The following is a 15,254-nucleotide window of genomic DNA, read 5'->3' as shown; positions in this document are numbered from 1 at the left end:
AAGATCACTTCACAAGGGCTATTATAGCAAAGAAAATCGCTGGGTCTGCAATTCTGGATCAAAGGTAAGCTCTTCTTGCTTCTTCCATGATCAATTAGGCTTTAAAATAACTCTTTCCTAGATCATGCTTGAAATACTAAATATGTTATCTGCAGGACGGAGAAAAGATCCAAATTCGTTGATGGAGTTAGAGCTTCCGTACAGTAGAGTCTTAGGTAATTTATGTTCCGACCAAGATTTTACTGCAAAACCAAATTATGAATGCTTAATCTGAGCTATTTCTCACTCAGTTTCCTCTATGTCTCTACCAATTATTGTTTTTCTTTTGAGGTGGATGCAGCTGCTGGTCACACTTTAACCACACGTCAATTGCACGAGTGGTGTGGCGCCATCCTGTACCACAAATCATGCCAAGAATGATGGGTGGTGTAATCCTATGCTAGCTATAGTGCTAGACTGATTTCGGAAACTCTTGGAGCTCATCTTTTGGCCTGAAACACCAAGAACTAACCTGCCACCGCACTGACTACTGATTAATACAATGGAGTTCATTTGATCCATCTGATAAAATACCTATTGGCAAATAAGCGTGAAAAGTAATCACCCACTCTTTCCGCAGTGGAATTCGGGTATGCCCGCTCATCTATTTATTTGACTGTTGTTATAAATAGGTTCATCCGGGTCTGAAATGTTAATGGAGTTGTTTCATTCCTCACACAATCCCTTTCAATTGGATCAGTTCTCCTTTTTGAATCACTCTATATTCCATACATATATGTTTATTATGTTAATCGAGACTTTAGAGCAAGACATTTATTTTGTTGATATTACCTTCAAGGGAACATGGTACCTACGATGCAGGAGGACTATTGGAAATCAGTTTTAAATCTAATCAAGTGTATACTTCTCCTTTGTCTCTTCTGCAGCCATGATGTTAAGAAGTTCAGTGTAGGCAGGAGAAAAAAATCTTGGTAAGCTACAATCTTCTGATCACAATCTTACTTTTTTTATTACTCTTATTAGTGCTTCCGTTACTTTCTACTGAATATGCTCAATGGGCCAGGGAGTGGACCTTTTTAGTTAGTTATTATGTATAATGGGGGATTACTTGATTTGCTCATCCTTATCTGGTTAGCGATCCCGTGCAAACTCAAGTGATAATTTGTGCATGTTGTCTTTTTAGTTCTATAAATTTAATAAGCCAACACCTTTCATTTAAACAAAGTCGAGATCACACATCAATTTTTGACCTAGAGCCATTTCATTGCCAATAACTATAAGAGCAGCTTTTGCATGGTAATTGATAGCTCTTCCTCTCAGGTGTGTTCTCTTTTTAGCATAATCATATCCCAGTGTGTTGTATATTCTTTTCTCCAGTGAGGGTCTGTTGCATGACCAATTCATTTCTCCCTTCTATCTGATTGCCAGACTGCTGACGACTTTCCGATAATTTGTATGTCTTTTTCGACTGGCCATTAGTTTCAGAAATTAAGGTACCGTGATTTGGGAGGAATAGATGTGTACACACTGTTGTTACATTGCAGGAGGGTGATTTGTAGTCATTTTCCTATTGTGTATGCTCTGTTCTACATGTTCAGATTGTCCTTTAGCAGCAATAGGTCTGTGCTTTTTAACTGTGTTTTAGTTGTTCATTTTGAATTACAGCAAAAATGTCATGTTTAATAATCCTCCAGCAGAGTAGTAATCTTTAGAGGTTCGGTAGTTAACTCTTGCATTTCGGATACTGTAGAGGAGTATGTTCATATGGTCAAGGATGGTATCATCGACCCTGTGAAAGTGATCCAAACTACACTTCAAAATGCAGCAAGGTACAACTTCAGTTCTCTAACCATGTACTTTATGTATGACCATGGCCATTAGTTCATGTATTTGTTTACTGACGGTAACTATTTCATCTGATGGTACTGCTATCGTGTCACACAGAACAAGTACTCTGATGATGGCAAGAAGCATAATGTTAAATGAACTGGGTAATGTTGAGGTTGATGATAGCTTGCTTGTGTAAGTTTTTATAAGTTGTACAAAGCCATGAAACTGGATTCAGAAATAAGAAATGGTCGCTTCGACGACGGCGGTGGCGGGCACCGTGGCGTGGACGACGGTGATCCTCTCGGCGGCGGCGATCCGCAGCAGGTCATGCCGGCTCTGCACCAGGCTCGCCGGCATGAATTGACCCCCTTCCGCCGCCCTACGCCCCACCAGCTCGGCGTTCACCTCCACATACGCCTACTGGCACACGAACTTCACCAGAATTCACTTGCAAGAGATTAATGTGTTGGGGGAACTATATATTAGAAAAGTGTGTATTTTTGCAAGAGGATATATAATTGATGCAACTTATATGAAAGATGGTCTGATATTTGGATTAAAGAGGCATACTTATTCATCTTTTAAAAAAAGGCATACTAATTCACGAAGAATAATATTTCAAATTTTCTGGATGTTTGATACAATGTACGTTTGTGTTAGACGTGCATTACACGTGCATACTTACTAGTCTCTACTACTCTCGTGCGTTGCCACGGGCTTTTAATTTATTTATTTTAATTACACATACAAATAGAATGCATATCAAATTTCACATGTATAGATTTTTTTTGATTACGCATATAATGTATAATTTCTTTTGTATTGTAAATATTTATTATTAATATAAAATTACGGTAGAACATTCTGTTCTACTGTCTTCTCTTTCAAAAAAATTAATATTTTACATACATAGAAAAGATAGCCTGCAATAATTGAAAAATAGTTAAAATCCACTGCAATGTAACTTCTTGATGATGTATACGTAGAAATAGTGGCGGAGCTACACCAGAATTCCTAGGGGCGGAACACAAAATGTGAAACTTTGAGATGGCAAAATACTTTTTTCTCTCCTAGCTAAGACCTGTGTTTATTTTAAATTTCCTTCACAAAATTGTCCAAGACTGGGGCCACATCACCCCCATAGTACACTAAGCTTCACCAGTGCGTAGAAAGCAATGATCCACATAATTATATATTATAATTAAGATTTACATGATGCGCTTAAGATATTCCCGGTCAGAACTGTTGTCTTTAGCTTCATTTGCACAGTATCTATAATACGAAAAATATTTCTCAACTCATGACCATCCTGCACAAGCACTATATATTTAGTATGAAGATTTATCCAAGTTAACATATACCTGAAGATTTCTCGTGCACATCTACAATTTACTTTTTTATCAATAAATCACTCAACATTTATTTCTTTCTCCAACTCAACTCTCTCCGCAACCCCAGTCCATGGTTTCCATCTCAATTAGTGATAGATTCGGCTCCCAATCCCCCCTTCCACCTCCATCGACAACACATCTGAATTTCAAACACGTAACGATATAATTGTGCTACAGTTCAAACCAAAGCTCTCTATCTCTCCTCTCTCATTGTAATATGTTACTCTCCCTCTCTCTCCCTCTCCCCTCTGTCTCCCTCCCCCCTCCCTCAAGACCATCAATCACTTGACTTTGAATAAAAAAGGTGCCGTATAAATAGCATGCGATCTTGCTAAATATTGCAGTGTAATAACAATATAGTACTTGTGCAAGGGCATGAAAAAACTTTGCAACATCACTCTTAGGAAAAAAAACAAAGCTAACACCTCTTATGTTATAGAATTGTAATATCAACGTGTGTGCTTCTACAAGATGTCCACACCATAATAAAAGTGAGATCAATACGCCCATTCTTCATACTTGAACAAGCTCAAGTTTGTAATCAAAATGTGAAACATGCTAGTGCCTATTGGAGTTTCAGATTCCTCGTTACCCAAGTTTCAGTTCCACACCTAGGTACTCCTTGACGTGCTATAGCATGGCCATTAGAGGTGCTAATCATGCCTTTAGTGCACTGATACATCTCTTGCACCTAGAGCGCACGATATGCCAAATCATGGAAACACCAATTCAGACGCAAAAGGACCCATGGACACTGCACCACTCAGGATAACAAATGAGTGCGCCCCTCGAGACCTAGTAGAAAATATGGCCTTCCAGCGAGGAAGTATAGCAAACAATATACATGTTATCCTCATTTTCACAGGCGCAGAACTACAAGAAAATTTATCACCCCGCTATAGCTAACAACCAAAAAATGAGATTACATGTGTGTGCCCTTCTTGGTAAAAGAGAGAAATATGAAACAAATCTTTGCATCGATGATCTTACCAAACAATCAGGACAACGAGACATCATCCTTTGCCTACTACATGAAAAATCGCAAGATCCCGAAACCATCGACAGATGATGTTGTGTCTGCTCAATACTTTCGACACCGGTAGGCTAATGGCAGCACCTCTTCTCCTATTCAACTGCTGCGTGCAGTTTGTTGTTGATGGTAGTCAATGACAGTGCAACTCTTGGGAGTTATAGGCATCCAGTCGACAGAGACGGATTCTAGGGAGAAGGCCAGTGGGCATCACAAAATGTTGTCGATGGTTTTGGTCAAGTGTGCCACGGATTTACATTGCACTCATCCATGAATCGATCTTCTCGAGTGAGAAATCTCCTCCGGTACTTCTTGTAGTCTGGTATGCCTAACTCGAGCCAAGGCTTCATATTGCCCATTGTAGTGCAATTCTGCAGAGCTCTATGCAACCTCCGGATTGATTCCATAATCATATCCAAGTCCAGACATAATCGGAGGTAGATGAGATTTTGAAAAGACAACAAGCTTAAAGAAAAGGCAGCTTCTCGGAGAGATACCACATCTTTTTTCTTGACATGCAACACAACAAGAGTGTCCTAATGGTATGAAGCATCATTGTCCGGTATTACACCAGAATTATTAATAAAATGACGATACTTGCTCAGTAACAAAAATGAATGCAGCATGCTACCTATTCCATGCAAGTAATTGATAATAACCTAAATTTCACCACATATAAAGTGTCCAAATGTTCTTCCAGGCCACTTTATACGCACGCTCAGTTTTTTATACACTGTAACGTGTGAAACCAAATAGAGAAGACTTATACCAACCTGTTTAAGTAGCAGCAGGTATTTCTCTGTCACTTTATGCTTCTAAGTTGGGTTTCTACTCCCTTTACAAATAAATGCACAAAAGACGTATCACAACCATAACCAATGAGGCACCAAAAGGTACTCCTTCCATTTCAAAATATAAAGCGTCTTTTGACGGTCCAAATTTGTGCTTTGACCAACAATTAGTCGACTAATATATAGCTTACGTTACACAAAATAGACACCATTATATTCATGTCGAGAAGCACTTTCTTCTGATTATGATTTGTAACAACAAAGAGAAATTTACGGTCAAGGTTCAACAACACACTACATTTTCAAACAGAGGGAGTAACACTCTAATGTCCGTTTCAGTCTGATGTGTGTTGCTAAGATATGGTACCCATAACCTGTTTGTGAGCTATTAAGAGGGAGAATGCATGATCGACATCTGTTTTGCACGAAGAGGTGAATTATGGATTCAAATAAAGATAATTCATTGGCTGCCAAGAAGAGTGTAAAAAATCTAGATCATGTGCCACTCTCACTTTGTAGCTTTGTTCGTACCTCTACATCAACACAAAGGAAAGTAAAAGTATGATGATAGTAGATATGCACAATAACTTACAATCTGAGTAACCAAATGTAGTGGTTGAGAAAGAACTGCAATCCTTTGCGTCAATAGTCAACATGTAGAAGAAGACCCATCTGATCATCCGAATAATATATATACAATCTGCATTGTAAGCAGTACATTCTTAACCTAGATCAGGAATTGCAAGTAACAAGAATTTTTTAAATTATCTATTCTAGCTGTAGACTCTGTTGATTTTTCTAAAGTTAAATCCCTAATTTATGGGTTCACAATTCTTGAGGGATTTTAACTTATATATGGCATGTTTATTACTTTGCCAGAAATTGCAGAATAATGAAGCCTAAATAACAGTGCATCCGGAGAATAAAATCATTTTTATGAAGTAAAAAAACTCTGAGCCAAAATTTCAAGTTATTTAGATGCTGAGCTTAGTGCTGATGCATCGTTGTGCATAGTACTATGTTATATTACACGCTGGTGGTGATACAAGCAGGATGAAATTGAGTATTATGGACTAAACTCTTGCCTGAACTGTAACAAACAGCCCCAGGACCATGAACGATCAATCTAGATATTTATGTTACCTTCTAAAATCAAGGCCCTTGAGTTTCTTCAGAGCGGGCTGTTTTTAAAACCAAACCAGCACTCAGGTAGATAGAAACCATGTTTTATGGAGACCACCCTAGAACTACATCCTTTTCTTCTAAAACTTCTCCAACAACATCTATCTTGCTCAATGCCCCACAGCTAGTCATTAGAAGGCAACATGTGAGGTTATCTGGCTTAATATTCTTCGCCTTCATCTCCTTAAAAAGGCTACCGATCTTCTGATGTTGGCCCAACTTCATGCAAAGGGACATCAAACTATTGATGGGGCAGAGTACTGGCTGAGATGCCAAGTTCGTCCATCTTGCGATAAAGGTCTGGAAACTATCCGGTGTAAACCACCAATAACTACGGTATTGTGTATCGACATATTTGATGAGCACCTTCGAAGAACACTTTAGGAGTAGAGATTACTCAAGTAACTATGATTCAGTAAAACTGGAAGGTTATCATGAGCATGTCCTGACCTGGTGTCAGTTTCGAAAGTTTTTGTAAATATTGGAAGATATAACTAACATGAAGGAACATCAGGTAATCCCATAGTAGCAACCTACCATTATAGAAGTTGCATCAGAACAAATAGAAACAACCTAGTATCATGATGTTGCATCACAATATGAAGAATGCCATCCTTTCTGGAGCTACTGCAGTCCTGAATCATTTAGTTCTATATCACAAATACCGCATGCCATCTGTCTTTTGAGTCCATCGTCAGTCTTCTTCAGAAAAAACATCACAAGCCCAACAAAAGCTTCATCTTCCACCAAAAGAGCACTTGCACCGTTGCCTTGATAAAATACTTCAGATTTGTTAACTTGATTGCTGCAGATTACCACACCGAACTAAAATGAACCAAAATAGGACAGATGAAATTAATATTTCAGACGTCAAGTTAATAATCATGAAGAATTAGCATCTCTTTGAAGATTGTCTAGAGTGGAATCAAAACAGATTTTGTTCTAGATGTACACTAAACAAAACAAACACTTTTTTAAAAGCGTAATCTCGATAGTGAGAAACATCAGAAAGGGCATTAGACAGGTACATAGATAGTCTTAGCAAATATGTAACACTGGTAGTTTTCAAATTAGTCATAGCAGGAACTTTGCATTATCTGTTCACTACGTCTACAATTCTACATGATTCATTAATTAAGTTGGCAATTTTTTAAAGAGAGTTGGCAAATGATTTTAACCTCCTACAACTTCTTGCTAATGGTCACCGACTAATAATCAAACAAAGACATGCACGGTGCTTAACCAATAGTAATTTAGCAAATTACAAGTTAACTGAAGCATCAAATTAATTGACAAATTCTTGCTCATGGTCAACGACTAACAATCAAAGTAAATTTCCAGCATATGGATGTAGAGGCAGTTGGTTGTGGTGCCTCAGACCTCTGGACCCTGAGGCAGGCGAGGTTGCAGTTGGTCCTCCGGCCACCATACACAAAAGCTATGCGGAAATCACCTGTACACATGTGGTCCGACACATGAATGAATCTCCACGAATGAGACAAGTTCTAGCAGGGGATGGCAATCCAAGACGAACAGGTTAACCCTAAAATCAAATTCTTTGCCCAAACAATCAATTTGACAAATCCAGCTATTGTAGCAGAGGGGGAGGGCAGGGCGTCTTACTCATGGACGTTGGTCTCAATGACCTGGCAGACGAAGAGGGAGATCATGGAGGTCTTGGCAGCCCCTGAATGGGCATGGGCGATGACGCCGCGGACGGTGATGATTGGGATGACGGCATGTTGCTGGATGGATACACCCTTGACGACGGCTGGATCTGCGGGGGAGGTGACGGCGCACTACTGGATGGGTATGCCCTCGACGACGGCCGGATTTGGAAGGGAGGTGACGGCGCGTGTGGAGGCCACGCCCGTCGCGGTGCTGGTGGAGACTGTTGGGAGGTGGCGTCATGCGAGTGGCGGCGCATGGAGAGAAGGATCGGGACGGGGAGATGTAGCCTGCAAGGGCGTCCGTGGTGTGGGGCGGCGCTACAGAAGGAGACGGCATTAGGAGAAGAGAAGCATGCGGGGAGGAGGGATGCACACCGTGCAGCTCGTGGAGGAGACTGAGTCAGGGAGAGATGCGATGAACGGGAGGGGCTGGCCACGAGGAGTGACGACTCGGTGCGTCCATCGGTCGGGAGGCTGGCCAGCGCGAGCTGCTCCCTCCATCATCGCCGTCGTTTGGAGAGGGATGCAGGCGCGTCAGACACGTTCATCGGCCACGGCGAGGGGGACAAGCCCGGCGGCGGGATTTGATTCGGTGGGCGGCTGCGTCCTAGGGAGGGAGACGAGAGCGGTTTAGGGATAGAGCAGATGGGGTCAATCGGGTTTTTTTGTGCGTGTGCGTGGTAAAGGATGATGTAAAAAAACCAGGGTGAAAGAGGGTGGTGGGAGAGGAGGACGAAAAAAAACGATGAAGGTGGGAGATGGGACGAAAAAAAAACCAAAACGGAGACTACCAACTGCTCCTAATGGAGCAGTTGGTAGCCTGGTACGCCGGTTTTATCTTTGTCCAGTTTTATTTCACACCTCCCACCATTCCCTTCCACGTTGGTTTTCTTATTCATTGGTTTATTCCCTCTCCACTATTTTCTTCAAATTCAGCACTTTCCTATCATACAAAAGATCACGGATCTAACTTTACAAATCAACCGATTCCTCTCATTAGTATAATTTATTTTAGAAAACAAATAACAGATTTTCAGGAAACAAATAACGGATTTTAAGGAGATTAACTGTAAATCATAACAAACAAATCTTTTTATGAAAGCATTTCCTTCCAATTATAGTGTTTTTTCTCCACCATCGCTTCCTTTCCTAGAAGCTTTTTCTCACGATAAACGCCCCTCCCCAACCCCCCACAAGTCTCGCGCCCCTCTCCCTCTGGCCAATATCTCCTCCCAAACCGTACGTCTAGGGTTCCGGTGCCGATGCCGGCGCTCAGTTCGCCTACAGCGAGCCAGAGAAGGTTGTGGTGGCATTGGCGATGGCAACAGTCATAGGGGAGGAGGAGGGTGTGGAGGAGCCAGGGAGCACGAGCATTGGTGAGTTTCGTCGCAACCCGACGCCCATCTAACCCAATGCTATGGAGGATGAGCTCTTGATATACGCGCTTGTCTAGCTCGCCGCCATTAATGGTGCACAACCAGGGCATCAAGAGTTTTCCCTCTCATCGTCCTCTTTCGCTTGACGCAACGTGCGCCTCTCCATCACCCTCTGGCTCAGCGCCTGCGGCGCTAGGTGAAGCAGGCTGAGAAGGAATACCCTGAGGCGGCAGGTATGGCCTCTGGGTCGAGACTACTGCCCTTAGTGCAGCCCCTTGCATGGGCATGGTCGAGGCCGGTTCGTCCGTCATCTCCTACAGGCTTGGTCGGGGAGTGCGGCCGACCTTCTGTACGTGGTTGGTGGGCTGGGGGCACGACTGCAGCATGTAGGTGCCAAGGATGGAGGAGGATTAAGGTGTGTTGCGGCGCTGCAGCTTGTGATCTACCCTCAAGGGATGGGATGCATAGAGGTTGGCCCTGGGGAGAGGAAGCGTGTTGTGCTTTGCCACGTGGCTCAGAGAAGATTCCTCTCTCTCTCTCTCAACTTCCTCCCTGCTAATTTCTCTCTCTGTACACAGATGGAAATCAGAATAACAAGGCTAGCAGGAGAAACTCTGATAATCTCTGTCTCTAACAGGTGGTATTAGTTTATGCTTTTTACCAAGAGCCAATAATGCATTCTACAACTTTCCCTGCTGTTAAATAAATGAACTTTGCATTCTGTTAAATCACGGACTGTAACCATGACCACTTCTCCAGGAATCTCAAAGGAATTTTCTCGAATACTTATCTGAAGGAGGTTCAATGTGTTATTCCTACATAATACGATATTGGCGATTCCACAATTGTTGCCTTGTTTGGATACAGGGTCTGGTTTGGAGACCCCCTAGAATGGTTAATCTCTTGAAGCTTAAGGTATGCTAATAAACATTAAAAAGTGAATGCTGCAGCTGCCAATAGCCTATGTGTTGTAGTGCGACAATAACTATTGTGTATTGGTATTGAAGGGAACTACGCAATATAAACGGCGAAATAGCTTGTATAATCATGCATGCGCCATGCTGCAGAAGGATTTTATTATTATGACCTATCGTATATACTATCAATGTTGTTTCATTGCTTGGAAAAATGTTTTAGCCTCCAAGGCTAAAAGCCTACAATCGTCATTATCTTGCCATTCCACATGAACTTCTCTTGGTTCCTTCTAACTTGCTTTATTTATTGATCTATTCATATTTGGAAAACGTAGAATAATAATGCAAAGAACAGTGTTGCTTTGTGAACATGAATCAGGCTGAAACCCTGCTTACTGAACTAGGCAATGGATTAATTATTACATCATCTCGTCATGTATTCTTGACCGGGCTTGCTCTTGTACTATTATATATTTAGCCTCATTTTAATTTGTAGAACTGTGTAACTAATTTTTTTTATCGAACTAATTTGTTGGGAAATTTTACCAATAACTATAGATCATGATGCCGCGTGTTGTTGCGCCCGTCTATTTTTTGCAATAAAATGATATGAACTTTAATTTGTGGAGTACTTAAACAGCTTTGTCCCTATTGAGTGTCAGATATGAATTTTGTTAAAATTCTACAAGAATAATTTTTACTTGCTATAGAAAGAAGAAATATCCGTCATGACATCTTATATTCAGGTTAGCTGTAAAACATTGTAAATCAGCCTACATATACTAAACTCTTTCACTGAGCATGTGATGAAGTATTTTTATTTCGCTTGATTAATGCATTTACCTGAAGTGCCCAATAAATAAATAAGAACGAAATGAGTCAGGGTTAATTGTCGGATTCCGGGCTTCGCAGACCCTGGATAGATTTGAACTCTGGGGTGCGTGCGAAGAACTCAACCTCTCCAGTCTGCCAGCTCGTCGATCCCACGGCCTAGCTCGATGAATTGGAAGGAAATGGGACACAACAGTTTACTCAGGTTCGGGCCACCTTGCGGTGTAAAACCCTACTCCTGCTTTGTGGTGGATTAGCCTCGAGGTGGGCTGAGGATGAACTAGTACAGTGGAAGAACAACCTCAGGAGGTGTGTTATTGGGTGAGCTGGTGGGTGTGAGGATGGACTGGATCCATCTCCCCTTCAACGGTGGTGGCTAGGCTCTATTTATAGTGGCCTTGGTCCTCTTCCCAAATGAAGGCAGGAAGGGATCCCACGACGGCCAAATTCGAAGGGAGACAACTAGTACATCTTATCCTGGCAAAAGGTAGTCTTCTCCTGCAAAGCTTCAGGTCATGACGCCGTGGTGGGCTCGGCGATGACCTCAGTCCTGCCGTCCTGGCGGTCTTGGTCTTGTAGCATGGAAATGGAAATCTTTGGTTGATTCCTCGGGACTCTGCGCCTGCGCTTGCCTCCTTAGCGCCAAAGAGGAAACCTGCTATACTATGCCCGCCGGCGCCCGCCTGGCCTTGGTCGTCATGGCTTGCATCATCCAAGCCTCGCAAGGTGGGGCCTTGCATAGAAATCTCCGCTCCTTAGGAGCCAACCTGAGGAGACCGCTCCTTCTGGGGGTCTTGACGTCGTCCACCTCGCGAGGGTATTGTGCTGTTGATGCTGAAGATGGGCCGTACTAGACCGTCGATGGAGCCACGCCGCGGGCACGCAAGTCTGGGTACTCCGGTTCCCAGAACGCCGACAGTAGCCCCCGGGCCCAAGGCGCGCTCAGCCTTGGCTTCGAGGCGAAGCCAAAGGCAAGGGCGGAGCACCGCGGGCCCCAACCGACTGCGGCCTCGGTAGACGCGTGGCCCTTGATGGGACATGGGCGTCTCCGCTTCCCCACGCAGCCTCAGCAACCGTCCCGGGTTGACAAAAAGGCTGGCGCCTGCCGCTGAGCCTTCATTGCCTTCCCTGCGTCTTGCTCCAGATCCCCTTCTCTCCCTGCTCAGAGCGCCTCCAGATCTGCTGAACCCTTCCCTGAGCTCGCCACCGATGGTCACCGATAAGGCGAAGTCAGCACCTCCTGCCGCGCGCTCGACCTCCTCGCCTGAGCTGGCCCTCAGTGCATCCACCGTCACTGAGTAGAGGCATCTTGCCACCGTGCTCCCGTTGATGGTGAGCAACGCCAATGAGGGGCGGGAGACGGCGCTCCGGGTAGGCTCCGCCGACCCGGAATCCCTGGGGGAAACCTTCTACCCCTTCTTCCTGCACAGCGTCTTTGCTGAGCTTGTCCTCCCTTTCTCCAGTTTCTTCTTCGCCATCCTCAACCATTACCAGATCCACGCCCTTCATCTTCATCCCAACTCCATCCTCCTCCTGTCGATCTTCGCCTTCTACTGTGAGGCGTTTGTGGGGGTGGCGCCCTCTGTTGCGCTGTTCCGCCATTTATTCTACCTCCGGATGGGCAGCGCCCAATGCTCCGGGTGCGTCTGCTTCGTCTTGTCTCATGGCAGCAATGCGATCTCAAGGGCCGGGAAGAAGGTGGAGGACTTTCGGCACGAGTGGATCTTCATGGATGCCAAGCCTCTCACGCTCGGCTGGAGCTGCCGACTGCGTTGCCGACGAAGCTGGACCGGTGGGCTCACGAGAAGCTCACCGACCCCTGGGCGGAGCTGCTGCTGGAGAAGATGACGGCTGACCTGAAGGCGGAGAAGCTGACAGGGCCATGGTTGTCAGGGAGTTCCTGACGCAGCGCCTGGCCCCGCTCCAAGCGCATTCGCGCCGTCCGTGGAGCTTCAAGGGCGCGGAAGACGACCTCCGGCTGCGCTCGGATGACTTGTCCGACGAGGAGCTGGGCAAGGCCGTGCGCACCTTGCTTGAGAAGGATCCGGGCGGCCTCCCAGAAGCTTATCTCTCGCTGTACCGCCGCGCTGACGGGGAGAAGGTAGCTGCCGCCATGCCCATCTTCAACGAGCGGGGGCTCGTGCCGCTGAAGCCTTCCCGGCCCCCTAGCTCCCCGGTGCCGGTGTCCTCTGGCGAGCACTGCAAGGAGGAGGAGGACTCAAAGGCGACCTTGGAGGGGGTGGGGGAGACCTATCCCTCGCGGCAGTGCTATCTCCTCCGCCTCCTCTCCGATGACGACGACGCCGGTGAGCGCCTAACCAAGGGGTTGCCACGCTCCACCGGGGTTGCCACGAGGTCTGGTGGCACCCCTCTAAAGAGGCTGAAGCAGGGGACATCAAAGAAGGGCGGGACGGTGTCGCTTCCCCGGGGCGGCGCGTCCGCCTTATCGCCGGCTACCACCGTCGTGGAGCCGGCCGTCGCGCGCTTGTCCGCTCCTAAGAGCGCGGCGAAACTTGTGCCCAAGAAGCTCGGGGGCACCGCGCTTCTAGGCAGGAAGAGGTCGTACGTCGCTGAGGACGAGTAAGTATTTCATGTTGTCTTTGTTTCCTGTCTTTGACACCGTGCTCACGATGTTCTCCTCCCGGTGGCAAGGTTGACGTTGGCGGCGAAGAGGAAGAGGGAGGAGGCCAGGGCCGCCGAGGCCAGGAGGCCCGCCGCGGCCATGGCGACCCTGGTGCGGGAAGACGAGGTCGCCTTGCGACCACCCACGATAGAGATGGCTTCTCATGACTTGGGAGCCCAGCCTCAGGAGAAGTCCGTCTCCGTGGCTAAGCCGACTCCGGAAGCGCCCGTCTCCAGTGCACCCGCTGGGGGTCTGAGGGCTCCGGAGCCCCCTGCCGTTCTTGCCGCTGTTGCTTCGCCGGCCCAGGAGCCAGTACCGCCTACCCCCCAAGGTGTCGCGCCGGCGGGCCATGGCTCCTTCGCCATGTCCGGCGCTCTGGAGGATGCCTTCGCTGCACTGGGCCGGCTCCGGGCCAATCTTCAGGGCACCGATCGACGCATGACGACGGGGTGTCTGGGGCTGGTCTCTAGGTGGCTCCAGGCCAACTCGTCTGCCAGGGCAGCCTGGGGCCAGGCCAAGGCCACCGCCGAGGAGGGCAGGAAGGTGGCCGGCGTGGCCGCGGCTGCTCGCGAGGTGGTGCTGGCCGACGCAGCAGCCGTCGAGAAGCGTTGCCGCACGGCGGAGGCCAAGCTGAAGGCTCTCCACGACGAGTAGGCCGCCCACACCTGTCAGCTCGAGGAGCAGGAGGAGAAGCTGAAGGCCCGGGAGGCTGCGCTCACCGACCGCGACGTCGAGCTAGAGCAGGCATCCTAAGAATAGGCCGCGGAGCGCAGCTGCCTGGAGAAGCTGAAGGAAGAGGTGGAGGGGGCCCAGGCGTCCCATGCCAAGCTCGTCTCCGAGGAGATAGCTCGGCTGGAGGCCAGGGAGAAACTCCTTGCCGCAGCTGAGAAGGCGGCCGCCGCGGGGCGCCACGCCTTCGTCCCCCTCGAGCTGAGGTCCCATAAGGCATTGCAGGACCTTTACGGGGAAGGGTACGAGAAGCCGCTGGCAACTCCGGAGGAAGGCCTTGCCGGGCTGCTCCCCAAGCTTGCCGCGACGCTCGAGGGCATCGTTGTCGGAGTGGGCCTCATGGTGGAGGGAGAGCCCGCCGCGCTTTTTACCTTGGCCGCGACCCGCATCTTCAGCCACCTCCATCTTCGGGAACCCAACTTTGACCTTGGTGCGTTGCTCAAACCTGTGGATCCTGAGCTCCACGACGCTACCGCCAAGGCTGTGAAGGAACAGGTGGATGCCCTGTTGTAGAAGTTCCTCTTCGTCGACCCTGCTGTCATGGCTGATGGCAAGGATGGCCACGACGTTGTTGATGGTGGGCCTCCCCAGGCGGGCGACGGTGGTGTCCAAGGCCGAGGAGGGGGCTCGAAGGCGGCGCTTCCCCTGTTTTAATCTTGCAACATCTATCGGGCCTCATGGAGGCGTAAGAACTTATGCTTTGAACTTTTAAGAGACAATATGTTTAATTTGCTAGGGTTCCGCGATTTCCTTTCCGTTTGCTTTAGTGTTCTGCGTTGGCAGGGCCCGGCCCCGCACATACCTCAGCCGCCATTGGGTCATCCAGATCACCAGGACGAGACTAAGGGGTGAGGTGCTATGTGACCAGTTAGGCTCCTGAGTCGCGA

The 15,254-nt window shown here is 47.0% G+C and overlaps 1 long non-coding RNA gene across 6 annotated transcripts; it reads right to left on the bottom strand.

Moving 5' to 3' along the window:
* Nucleotides 1–4,052: 4,052 nt before the first annotated feature.
* Nucleotides 4,053–8,642, bottom strand: LOC109764501 (uncharacterized). 6 transcript variants are annotated; one of them, XR_005753957.3, is made up of 4 exons: nucleotides 7,848–8,586; nucleotides 7,605–7,677; nucleotides 6,762–7,049; nucleotides 4,053–5,742 (listed from the first exon to the last, which is right to left on the bottom strand). It is a non-coding gene; the product is annotated as an uncharacterized lncRNA (long non-coding RNA). The 6 variants fall into 6 exon arrangements; XR_012182008.1 differs by having other exon boundaries at nucleotides 4,053–5,086; nucleotides 5,635–7,677; nucleotides 7,848–8,609; XR_002233182.4 differs by having other exon boundaries at nucleotides 6,762–7,677; nucleotides 7,848–8,593.
* Nucleotides 8,643–15,254: the final 6,612 nt, after the last annotated feature.

This window comes from Aegilops tauschii, chromosome 4 (assembly GCF_002575655.3).
Source record: "Aegilops tauschii subsp. strangulata cultivar AL8/78 chromosome 4, Aet v6.0, whole genome shotgun sequence".
NCBI classification, from domain to species: Eukaryota; Viridiplantae; Streptophyta; class Magnoliopsida; order Poales; family Poaceae; genus Aegilops; species Aegilops tauschii.
The sequence above is the reverse complement of the archived record's forward strand: the minus strand, read 5'-3'. Positions and strand labels throughout refer to the sequence as shown.